The sequence below is a fragment of the Nanorana parkeri genome, unplaced genomic scaffold, assembly GCF_000935625.1.
Source record: "Nanorana parkeri isolate BGI_ZX_2015 unplaced genomic scaffold, ASM93562v1 scaffold438, whole genome shotgun sequence".
NCBI classification, from domain to species: domain Eukaryota; kingdom Metazoa; phylum Chordata; class Amphibia; order Anura; family Dicroglossidae; genus Nanorana; species Nanorana parkeri.
The window spans coordinates 310,020-322,184 of record NW_017306706.1 but is presented as its reverse complement, the minus strand read 5'-3'; the positions used below and the strand labels follow the sequence as shown (position 1 = coordinate 322,184).

Sequence of the window (12,165 nt, the reverse complement as noted above, 5' to 3'; positions counted from 1 at the left end):
GGTGGTGCCATTATTTTTTAATGACGCCCCAGTCGCACCGGTCGGTATGCACGGTTTCCTGCCGGGATTCCACCTGTGCAATTGAAAGTGATCACGGCTAAAAAAGCTGTGCGCCATGTGTCGCAAAAAAGGTACTTGTATATTTTTTTTAGCAATTGCCACGCGGATGTAACTGTTAAAATCAATCGGGTCACGTGGCAACTGTTGTGTGCACTAGCACGTGATCACACGGTCGCGGGATGCGCGTCCCGGGTATCGCTCAGGTCTGAACCTAGCCTTAAAGTACATTTATCTACCCTGTCTAGCCCCTCTGATCTATAGTAACTGCACATTCCCTACCTCCTTCACAGCTATTTACTTACCAGAACATCCCAGCTACAGCCTGCTGCAGTCTTTTTATTCTTTGGCCAAAATCTTCCATGCCTCTGGCCATGCCAGCATATTGAGTCAGACAGAGCTGACAGGGAGGTAGGAGAAGGAAAGCTGACAAGGACAGAAGAAAATCACATCTGATGAGGAGGCAGGAGAAGCAGAGCTGGTAAGGAAGTAAAAAATGAGAACTGATGAGGATGGAAGAAAAGCAGGGCTAATAAGAAAGGTGGAGATGTATGACTGAGAAGCAAAGAGGAGAAACATGGCTGACAAAGAGCTGAAGGATAACAGGAATAGAGGGAGAAGCAAGGATCTCTTTGTTAGCCTTTATTCTCCTCCCTTCCCTGTTAGCCTTTTTTTTCTTCCCTCTTTGTTAGTCATTATTCTTCTTCCTCCCTTGTTTGCCTCATTTCTCTTTTTTCCTCGTGAGGCCTGCTTCTATTATTAAGTCAATTATTAAGTCAATTATGATTCTCCTCCCTCCCTTTTCAGCCATTCTTCTCCCTCCCTTGTCAGCCATATTTCTCCTATTTCCTTGTGAGGCCTACTTCTATTTTCTCCTTATCCTTTTGTACTTAATTGTAGGAAGGAATGCTAAGAATGATTTTGGCAAAATTGATTTTACCACAAAACCATCTCTAATTTCACAATACCACTTGCCTAGGTAAAAAGAAAAAACTCACCATGTCGCTAAAAAAGCCATGTGAAAAAAAACCTTAAAGACACCACTAGCAACCCATATACCATATATATAGATCTATCTATCTATCTATCTATCTATCTATCTTGTGCAGAGATAAAATGATGATTTCATTCAGAGTCTTACATGTAGCTGATGGTAGAAGGAAATAGAGATATAGAGAAAAAGTAAAGAAGGAAATAAAACAGCCAAAAACCTGTGGCTGAACTAGGCATGGAAAAGTATCTCAAACAATTACTGTAATAAAGCCAAAATTTGGAGACCCACTGTAGAAGTAGAGAGAGAGAGAACCAGAAAGTATCAGCAAAAATAAAACAAGAAAAAGGAGAAGGGGAAGAGGAAGAAACCTTTTTTAGTGAATAGTGTGCCATGGTGAATAAAGGGTTTAACAGAGGCATACTACACGCTCCATAGTAATACATAGGAATACTAGTGGCATAGTTTCAGTGTGACAGGCTCCTACGTGATTCAATTATAGTAGTATGCTCCTCCCCTAAGTAAACAGCAGTGACTTGACAAAAGGTATTAACAAATAAAAAATCTTGACAATACATGGAAAATACTGTGCAAAAATTACAATATGCAGACTACAAACAGGCAATTGGCACAACACAAAGACAACAAACTCATGAATAATCATGAAAATGCCAGAGTAACAAACAGCAGGCACAATAATATATGGGCATTGAATGGGCAGTTATGACAATACGTGGTCAATAACCAGGCAGTTGTGACAAAATACAGGAAACAAACAGGCAGTCTTAACAAAATTGTTATAATGTGTTGTGTTCATTATAAAACCTAACATCATGATCTCAGCTAATGAGGGGCTGTTTGTTTGGCACTAGCATGTGTCCAGGATATTCCCTAACAGTCAGGAGCCATGTAAAGCTCACTGCACTCTTAAACGCACCAAAACCCATCTTCATTTTGACTTTCCCTATTAACTCCAGTTAACTTAATTTTTTCCAAAATGTCCAGATATTTAGAGAGATTTTAGCTAAAAACAATTCTCAATTTCCCTCAACCCTACTTCCTTGCCAGCTGTGCGTCCTCCTTCCTTCATGCAACTCCTTGACTTTGTATCAACTGGATATACAGCACTAATAATTCAATTAGTGGCCATTAGAATACAAGTGTATATATCACAACGGTTATTAGTTACAATAAATGCTAAATAGTAAGTGATTGTGGAAAAACAATGTTGTTTAACAATAATTAGTGTCAGCAACACATAAAAACTGTGACTGAAAATAGATTGTCAAACTCTGGTGTTATCATATTGATGGTGACTGAAAAATAGAATAACAGACTATGGTGTTATCATGTTATTCATATAAAATTATTTTTCACTTCTAATTATGTGATGCATTTCTGTGCGCAAAACCATATATGTAGATAACGAAATAACGAATCTCTGTAGAGGGTTAACTCTGTGAATTGAACATAAAAATAAACATACAAAACAAAAGAAAGTCTTTGTGATTATTTCGATCCGTTTGAGTGAGGATGATCAACCCTTCCAGTGTTCAGTGATTTACACAATGTTTATTCTGGGGATTTTATTGTTATCAACACATACCCCTTCAAATTGCATACTCACCACAGGCTTTTGGCTGTAACAGACAGCCCCACACGATTTGCCTACTGGAGCACGTTAGTCCGGTGTCTTTATCGACACTTCCTATGCCGTCAATCTTCTAAGTATAGAATGTTCATTCACTCATACAAAGAAAAATATCCTTCATAGTGCAGTAATTTCCAGCAGTGGTTTATTCGAAAGTAAAAATATGAATAACAGTAAAAACACGTCTGGCCGGTCCAACAGCTATCAGGTTTGGTATGATAGACCCGCCCCTATGCGTCTCATCACCAATGACGTCCTGAGGGGAGCATGTGGTCTGGTCTCTGCTGTCAGCCATGGAATGTTCTTCAGTGGTACAGTGGCTATATCTGTCTCTAAATTTACTCCCCCCTTGACTTGGTTACTATGTAACCAGTCCAATATTCTTATTAGTAGAGCTGCTTTATGATATAGAACGAAGTCCAGTATTCCCAGGCCTCCTCTTTTTTTTGGTCTCATTAACACTTTAACACTAATCCGTGGGGATCTATTGGCCCATATACATTTTATTGCCTCTGAGTTAAGTCTTTGGAAAAAAGATCATGGTAGCAAGATAGGTACTGTCTGGAACCTGTATAATATTTTGGGCAAGATATCCATTTTAAGTACATTAGCCCTCCCTATCCATGACAGATTCGTACTGTTCCATATTTGGAACTGTGCGAAGATCTTATCTTATCAGAAAGTGATGAGAATCTAACATTTTTAGAGCAGTGTCCAAAATAGGAGGCAAAGGTAAATCTTTCAATAGTGGCACCTCTTCTAGATACAACTGTCTAAGGGGGGAAATTCCCTTATTTTGTAAAGATTTACTCAAATTCCTTGTTGCATCATCTGTACAAGAAGTGAATTGAGACAAAGAGACAAAGACAGCAAAAAATAAACTAACATTGGTGGAAGTCCTTCCCCTACTTTAGCCAAAACTAAAAACAAATCATTCTTATGCTCAGTAATCTTTATCACTGGGTCCTTCATTTATTCTTTTTTGCTAATTGTTTTATGAAAAAAACACAAATGTGTCAAACCGTATTGCACAGACACAATGGGATTCATTTACTAAAGGCAACTAAGCTGTTCACTTTGCAAGGGAAATTGCACTATGCAGGGGACGTTTCCCCTAGGTTTAGTGAATGAAGAGAAGCTCTGCTAACTTCAATCACCCAAACATGTGCACGCAAAAATAATGTTTTTTTTCTATTTTTCTTGCACATAATTGGGTATTCTTGGCAAAGTGATATTTCATTACATTTACAAAGCTAAGGGGAAACTTCACCTTCCATGTGCAAGTTCCTTTGCAAAGTGGCGTGTGTCTTTAATAAATCAACCCCATAGTCTAAATCTAAAATTTGAATATAGAATGCAGCTTTAAGTTTTGAAAAATGCAAATTTAAATTTTACACATAGCAATGGCGGTAAGAAATGTTATGAGTATATAAATGATTCACTGGATAGACCCAGGTTCTATCAATTTATGCAGTCATAAATCAAATGATCATGACCAGATTATGAATAAAAGGTACCACACCACTAATGTATCAAGTCAAAAAATAAAGAGAGGAGGTGGGACTTTTTCGGTACCAATTGACAAAGACAAAACATTACCACATGATTAAACAAGAGTAAAGTTAGATAGTGTTTCTTCTGGCATTGGATTTTTCTTGATTTTCAGAAAAATTGTCTACAGAGTCAACCACACCAACAATGAAATATGGCAACAAGCAGCACACAGGGAAAGGCCTAGAAAGACACATCACAGAAAGAAAAATAAAAAAAGATTCATGCACTTTGTGTTGCCTATTTCCATAAACTAGGGATGCACCGATACTAATACTAGTATTTGTAATGGTGCTTATATCGAGTATTAGGGTGAGTACAAGTACTCGCCTAAATGCTCCAATACTTACCTCCGATACTGGAACTTCCAGTCAGAGGGAGATCTCCATTTGACAGGCAGTGTCGAGTGAGCATGAAGCCGGCTTCCTTTCCAATCTGGAAGCCAGGTGGTGGGTTATGACCCGCCTTTCGGCTTCCTGATTGGCTTGACTTGTTGCTAAGCAGCCTGGCTTCCTAACCAATCAGGAAGCAGGAAGGCATGTAATGACCCGCCTCCCGGCTTCCTGATTATTCAGGAAGCCAGGCTGCCTAGGAACAAGTGAAGCCCACTTCCTAGCCAATCAGGAAGCCGGGAGGCGGGTCATAATGTTCCCCCCAGCTTCCTGATTGGCTAGGACGTGGGATTCACTTGGTGTTAGGCAGCCTAGCTTCCTGACCAATCAGAAAGCTTGAAAGCACCTCATGACTCGTGTTCTTGCTTCCTGATTGGTCAGGAAGCCACGCTGTATCGAAACGAAATTAAATTAAAGCCAGAATCCTAGCCAATTAGGAAGTCGGGAGGCGGGTTATGACATGCCGCCCAGCTTCCTGATTGGCTAGGATTCTGGCTTCAATTGTTGCTAGGCAGCCTGGCTTCCTGACCAATCAGGAAGCAGGATGGCACCTCATGACTCACTACCCAGCTTCCTGACTGGTCAGGAAGCCAGACAGCCCCGGCAAGTGAAGTCAGTGTTCTTCACACTGGCTTCACAGGCAATCAAGAAGCCGGGAGACGGGTCATGATCTGCCACCCAATTTTGATACTCGTACTCAATACCGAAAAAACGGTATCGGAGCATCCCTACCAGAAACCAAGCAAAGTGAGTATAGCTATACTAAGGTTTCAGTTTCACACCATAGTGGTCACATTTTTTATTGTATGCCATTAGTTATACAATTTTCTCTGGTACACTATCTGCTGGTTCCTGCATTCCTAAAGTATAACACAGTTTGAAAAACATGGGTTCAAATGGTTATGCTTTATAAACTGCTCTTTAGCAAAGAAGGCCCACACTTTTAAAAGTAAAAGTTGATTATCATCTTTTGTAGTCATTTACCTTGAATTTACTGCTATTACTGTATGTCGCTAGTGGTGGATTGTCTGAGAGCTAATTGTTGTAAAGCAAGCAAAGGTTAACAGGAATATTATTAGAGTAAATATATTCTATCATGGCAAGGCTAAAAGGTAAAAAAAAATGTCATATAAGACATTAGCATTAGTTAAAAACATAGAACATCTCTAATCAGAAGTTTGCAGTAGCAGGCAAATACTGAATAACATAACTGCCTGCACTTTTTTTGACAAATGAATAATATTTAATTATATAGCTGTGAGGCAAAAACAATTTTCATCGCATTGCTTTCATTGTCTTAAAACAGTTTTTCATTTGGAGGTGAAACATTTCTAAAATGTATTAATAACTACTTTTAATGTGAATCTGTCACTGTGAATTAATATATTCTGGTTTAATGATGCTGGTTTTACAGTATGTGTCTGTGTTCCTTTTGAATTTAAACAATATACATTTCAATTGAAAGAAAAATGTAGAATTTTTAGGAAAGGTAGATATTTTAAAAAGTGTTGCTTGCAGTTTACCATAAAACATGCTTTTTGCAGCCATGGATTTATTTCCATCCCTAGGTGCATTTTTAACCATATAATCTCTTGTACTTTTATACCTCTTAGGGAACAGAACAATCTTTACATTTACACATTTACACTTGTTGATAACATTGTCATTACTTACTAAAAAATTAATATACATGCATTGAGTGGGGCAGACAGAGTCTATAGCAGTTGCCCATAGAAACCAAACCAAACCCAAGAACAAAAATTTAATATAATGTAACTTACCAGGCATTAGGTATAGTGGCTGCATCTTACGCTTGTTGACAACATTGTCATTACTCATTGGGTGGAATTTATCAAAACTGGAGCAGACATAATCTGTAGCAGTTGCCCATAGTAACCAAACCCAAGAACAAAAATTTAACTTACCATGCATTAGATATATTGGCTGCATGAGTTTATATTTTTCAGGACAAATTCAGCAAGTACAGAAAATACATGTTGATATTGCCAGAAATAAAATGGCTTGTCACTTCCTGTATGATGAACTAAAATTTACAAACAATGCTATTTTCCTTCTATAAACTGTGACCCCCCTCCCCACCCCACCACCATGGAATATAGATGAAGAGGGAAAGACATGTTTGTAGTCCTGCATAGGGTAACAACCATGGATACCTCCATATATACAATAAAGTGAGTGAGCATAGCCACCTAGGAACAGGAAGTGTGTTATTCACATAGTTGCCAGTTCCAATATAATAGCAATGCAAAGATACCATTATTCCAGACCAAGTACGAGTACTGATACAATTACCCATACCTTTTTTAGTGTCATATGACAGATTTTCGAAAACAATACAGACTAATGATTTTAGAGCAGTGGTAAAGTGCCAGAACCCGCTTACTGCTGCAACCGCTGCACTTCTGGTTGTTCCGCCACTGACTCCAAGCTGTAGAGAGACTACAAATCCCAGCAATACATTATACAGCAATGAAGAATAATACCATCAGCTAAAGAGAATTATAAAGCCCAGCACTACATTATAGATGCAGGGCCGATGCATGGATTTTTGCCCCCCCACTCCCTGATACCCTCAGATGGCTGCCTTTGCAGCCTTACGCTAGCGCTGGCCCTATCCATTGGCACCCCATGCAGATCATGCCCATGTACTGTCATTATTTGTGGCTATGCCATGCAAAGTCTCATGAATGAAGCATCATGCTATGGGAAGCCCCCCATCTTCATACACCATGGCTAGTATCAGTTTGGGTGCATCACTACAATATAATACATTTTTATTTTTTGGGTTTAGCTAGGCTTTAACATAGCTGCAGCTAATTGTGCTGCAATGGTAGGAGGAACCCTGTCTGAACTTGAAAACTAGAAACGTAAAGCGCACAGCTCACCCCTACCATGTGTCCTTGTAAATAAATTTGGTGCACAGATGTCTTTCTTCTGGAGTGATAGGCTCAAAAAATGTAGAACCAGCACACAATGATCTTTAAAAGAAAGTCAACTTTTTTCCACTTGCATCTATACGAAGAACACCCACAGTTGTTCTTTGCATAGATGCAAGTGGAATAAAGTTTTAATTTCTTTGGAAGATAATCGTGTGCTGGTTCTTCATTTTTTTCCAGTCTGAGCCTGAGCTCATCCCTAAGTAAAAGTTAGAAGATTTTAGTAGGACACATGCTTAATAATTCAGATAACTGTTTATCTGAGTTGTCTGAGAATAATAATATTCCAGGGTGGCCAAATGAAACAATATAAGGCCGCGTTTACAACTGCAAACTTGGCTGATCACATAAGACTTATGTGATCTGCTGCAGATAGATGCTGTACAATACAGCGAAAGCTGTCACTGCCCATAACTGTTCTCATATAATCGCACAGGCTTATATTACCCTCAGATGACTGCACCTAGGCGCAGACTGTTTTTGTCTAGGTATGATCATCTACAGGTAATTGTAGCCTGTGATATTACATGGAAACAGGCTGCAAACAGCTGGCGATGGTGGCAACTGTTATTGTATTGTACAGCACCTTCCCCCCTTAGCAAATCGCATTAGTCTCACAGAGAAATACATGAGACTCAAGGCATCGCAGGTGTGAATGGGGCCTACAATAAAACTAAAATGGCAGTGTTCAGTTCACAGAGAGTAAAAGTAATCTAGAGCAAATAGTTTTGTTTGTTGTTTAAAATGACTGATTCATGAACAAGAACACTCATTTCGGACTAGTTATGAAATGCAGATAACCACAATTTTTTTTTGGTATCCAAAATATTGGCAAACATAATTGTCCAGTTTGTGAAGGATAATGCATGTCATTAATCATGATTGGCAGGATTTCTAAATTGCACAATTTTCTTCTGATTAGACGGATCTACACACAAATACTCAGGAAAAATGACAAAGTGCACAATCAGCAGTTCCTTAATCCTGTTTACATCATCATTGGTTCACACATTGCAGTGCTTGGAATCTCAGACAAACACATTCTCTGTTGTAGAGGTCTGGAAAGGTCACAGACTGCCCATGGACATAAAAATGTTTTCTGATCTAAACCTAATCTTCCTATATCCAGTGTACGCTTTTAAAACAACCCAAGATCTATCCACTCTCTTCTAAAGAAACGCAAATAGAGATTGGAATTGCATCAGTTTACTTTGTGTTAATCTCTGGATTTGGCAGGGAGAAGGGGGGGGGGGGGAGAGATAAAGAACTAGCAGTCATTTACAGAAACACCACTTGCTTCCAGTAAACTGGGCTAGTTCTGTTATCTCATTGTCTCTTTGTTGGTATTTCAACATGAGGAAGGGAGTGTTTGGCTTGCAGGTTGATGGACAGCATGATTAAATTACGAAGAAGAGCAAAAGAGCAAACACATAAACAAAGTGAAAAGTACAGCACCTTTGTGGCTTTGAACAGTTTAAGGAGATGTCAGGTACAAGCTTTAAAATATACTGGGGGGAATTTATCAATACTTGAGCAGATAGAATCTGGAGCAGTTGTCCATGGCAACTATTCAGCTTAATTGAACAAACTAAAAAGAGAAGCTGATTGGTTACCATGGGTAACTGCTCCAGATTTTGCCTGTTCCAGTTTTGATACATTCCCCTTGGGTTCCCACATTAGCAATAGCCCACTTTTTTTAAACAATATATACCATACATTCCCTAAATACCAATGCTGTGATGATATTAATGACAGTGTAGCATATGCAGTATATAGTCTAGAATACGGTTATAGAAAGGATCTGTCTATTTATCTATTATAGGAAGAGCAACATATAGCTTGTCATTTCTCTTGCCTTATTCTAGTGACAGATCAATATGTGCAGTAGGAATGGGGTTCAGGTTTGCCATTACCTTTGGGATTGTAGGGAATTTCATGTAGTTCGCAAATTGCAAAATTTTAGCTAAAAGGTTGGCAGGTTTGAAATAAGGGAACAACCTTTTGGCAGAAATAAGGAACAACCTATAATGCAGTGCATAGCCTCTGACCAACGTCAGCTGAGTCACATGACTCTACAATTGAAAGGAATGGATAACCCAGTCCCCTTTCAATAAACAGGTGGCCTCTCCCAACAAAAAACATGATAGGAGTCTGGAAAAATATGGGTTTACAAACGCAAAGATTATAGCCACAGGGCATCTGCTTGTAAGTGTGTAACCACTTTTTAGCTGTGATTTTAGTTTTCGTTGTGTTTGCTCATCAAAGAGGGGTATGCTTTAATTATTCAGTTGACTCATAAATATAAAGTAAGATATTAGACATAAAAATAATAATCAAACACGGTTACCCTTTACAAATGTGTCAAACATCCTGAACTTCTTAGAGTAGATGAAAACAATAATGAGATGTCAGCCGAACATGCTGAGCATGTTCGGCTGATCTGAAGCCACACGAAGCAAGCCGATGAACGGCTGATTTCAGCCGATGTACGGCTGAAATCAGCCGTACCAGCCTGAAGTGAATAGCCGAACAGTGTTCGGCTCACTTCACTTCTGATCGGTCATTCACTCGGCTGCCCTCGGCAGCTTTGTGAATAGACCCCTTAGTTTGCCAAGGCACTGTGTACTATAACAATTGCCCTTTTTAAATAGAGTACCGGTATCACTTTTTAAAAATCATTTGCTGCATCTCATTGCTGCTGATCTCCTGGTGACTCTTTGCAGCCACTACCTGTCTATTTGCATTTCAGCCACTGCTGCACTAAATTTCTTAGAGCAGACTCCCTGTTGATTACACATTGGATCATGCCAGTGCAAAGTTATTCATCATGGCCACTTTCATTCTCCAGTGTGGTAGGGTGACAATGCAGGAGCACAGTTGGGAGGCTGAAACAGAGCTGTCACTGTATAACAGAAAGTGCTTGTACAATAACCTTTATGGCAAGATTACAATGTATCTTTTTAATGAAAGCTTATAATTAAAAAAAAAGAATGCTTTTCTGATATTGCTAGCATTTTGAATTCAATTTAATAGACAAGTGGAAATCAGTGGTGCGATTGGCAGAAATGGGCGGCAGGCACTGAGCAGTTGGAAAGGTAGTTGAGACTGTTAATGGCATCCATGATAAACTGAGGGGGTAGCCTTTGTAGAGGTGGGCCAAGAAGGAGAAAGTTGCAAAAGTTAATGGAAAAGGTAACAAGGTAGTAAATTAGTAGCTTGGTGGCATCATTGGTTAAGAAGGGAGGGACATATTTTGGAAATGTTATCGAGGGTAGGGTAGCAATATTTGGACAGTGATTGGATGTGGGGCTGAATAGACAGGTCAGAGTCCAGGATTACAGCTCCAACAAAGGTATGACCAGCAGGGGGAAAAAGGCCAGATTTTTTGGGGTAAATTCATTTTCTCACATTTTGTAAAAAAGTGGAATTAAAAAAGTGGAAACTATTGGGCGAAGCTAGCTGTCACTGCTAGCTCCGCACAATCGTTTGCTATTTACTTTTTTTACTTTTTTCACTCTTTTTCTGTTCTGCTCGGTACCTCTGATGGACTGAGCAGAACAGCCGAGCCGAATGCCGCTAGGCATTAAGTGAATATCCGAACAGTGTTCGGCTCACTTCAGATCGGTCATTCACTCGGCTGCCCTCGGCAGCTTCGTGAATAGACCCCTATGAAACTGATAGGATTGTGATCAGAGAAAGAAAAGGGGGTGTTGGTGAGGTTGCAATGAATGCAGATGCAGGATAATACAAGGTCAATGGCGTTGCCATCAGAGTGAGTAGGAGTGTGTGTCCATTGCAAAAGTTTGGGTTAGGTTGAGAAGCAGCTGAGATGTTAGTTTAACAGATACTGTATATAGAGCCACACAGAGCTGGCATTTTGTCTAGCTCCTCAGGACTCAGGAATCAGCAGCTGAAATTTGCATAATGTATAGTCAGCATTAGCTTCCTTGGCATAGTGCCTTTTCCACAAAGGTTGTTCATAATATATACGGTGGGGGGTAAGTGTCAAATTAATCAATTAAGAACTGATAAGAGACACATGGATAAAAGAGGAAACTTTCACACACAAGTAGAGTATACACAGCTATAATTTCAAGCGAACAAAATCGATTTTGGAATGTTTGATTGAATGTCTAATCAATGATGTGGCCAAATCAATGATAAAGTTTGACCACAGTGATGAAACAATTTGAAGGAGTATATTGGAAAAATTTTCTCAATCAAACAAAATTGAACAGTGAATGTGGTTTTTGTTAGGAAAACGATTCATTCCAAAATCAAAGGTTAAATAAAAATCAAAATCAAATGAAATTTAGAATGAGAATATGTCTGATGGCATTATTGAACATTCAGACTGGATTTTTCTTACAAGTGTTTGTGTGAAAATCTACCCATGTATACCCTACTTTAGACAGGCAAGAACCATAAAGATGACTTCAGCTATAATGCGGCTGTGTGGGAAGTGCCATGCACAGCTGCACTGTTTTGAGATTTCAACATAAGCCTCCGGGGAGAAGAACCCTGCAATTTAATTAAAAAAAAGGGCAGAAGGGGGGGGGGGGGGGG

The 12,165-nt window shown here is 39.2% G+C and overlaps 1 protein-coding gene across 1 annotated transcript in view; it reads right to left on the bottom strand.

The window, feature by feature from the left end:
* LOC108790014 (potassium channel subfamily T member 2-like) overlaps window positions 1–12,165 on the bottom strand; it is a 424,109-nt gene that overhangs the window by 221,119 nt on the left and 190,825 nt on the right. The gene's annotated exons all lie outside the window — the stretch shown is intronic.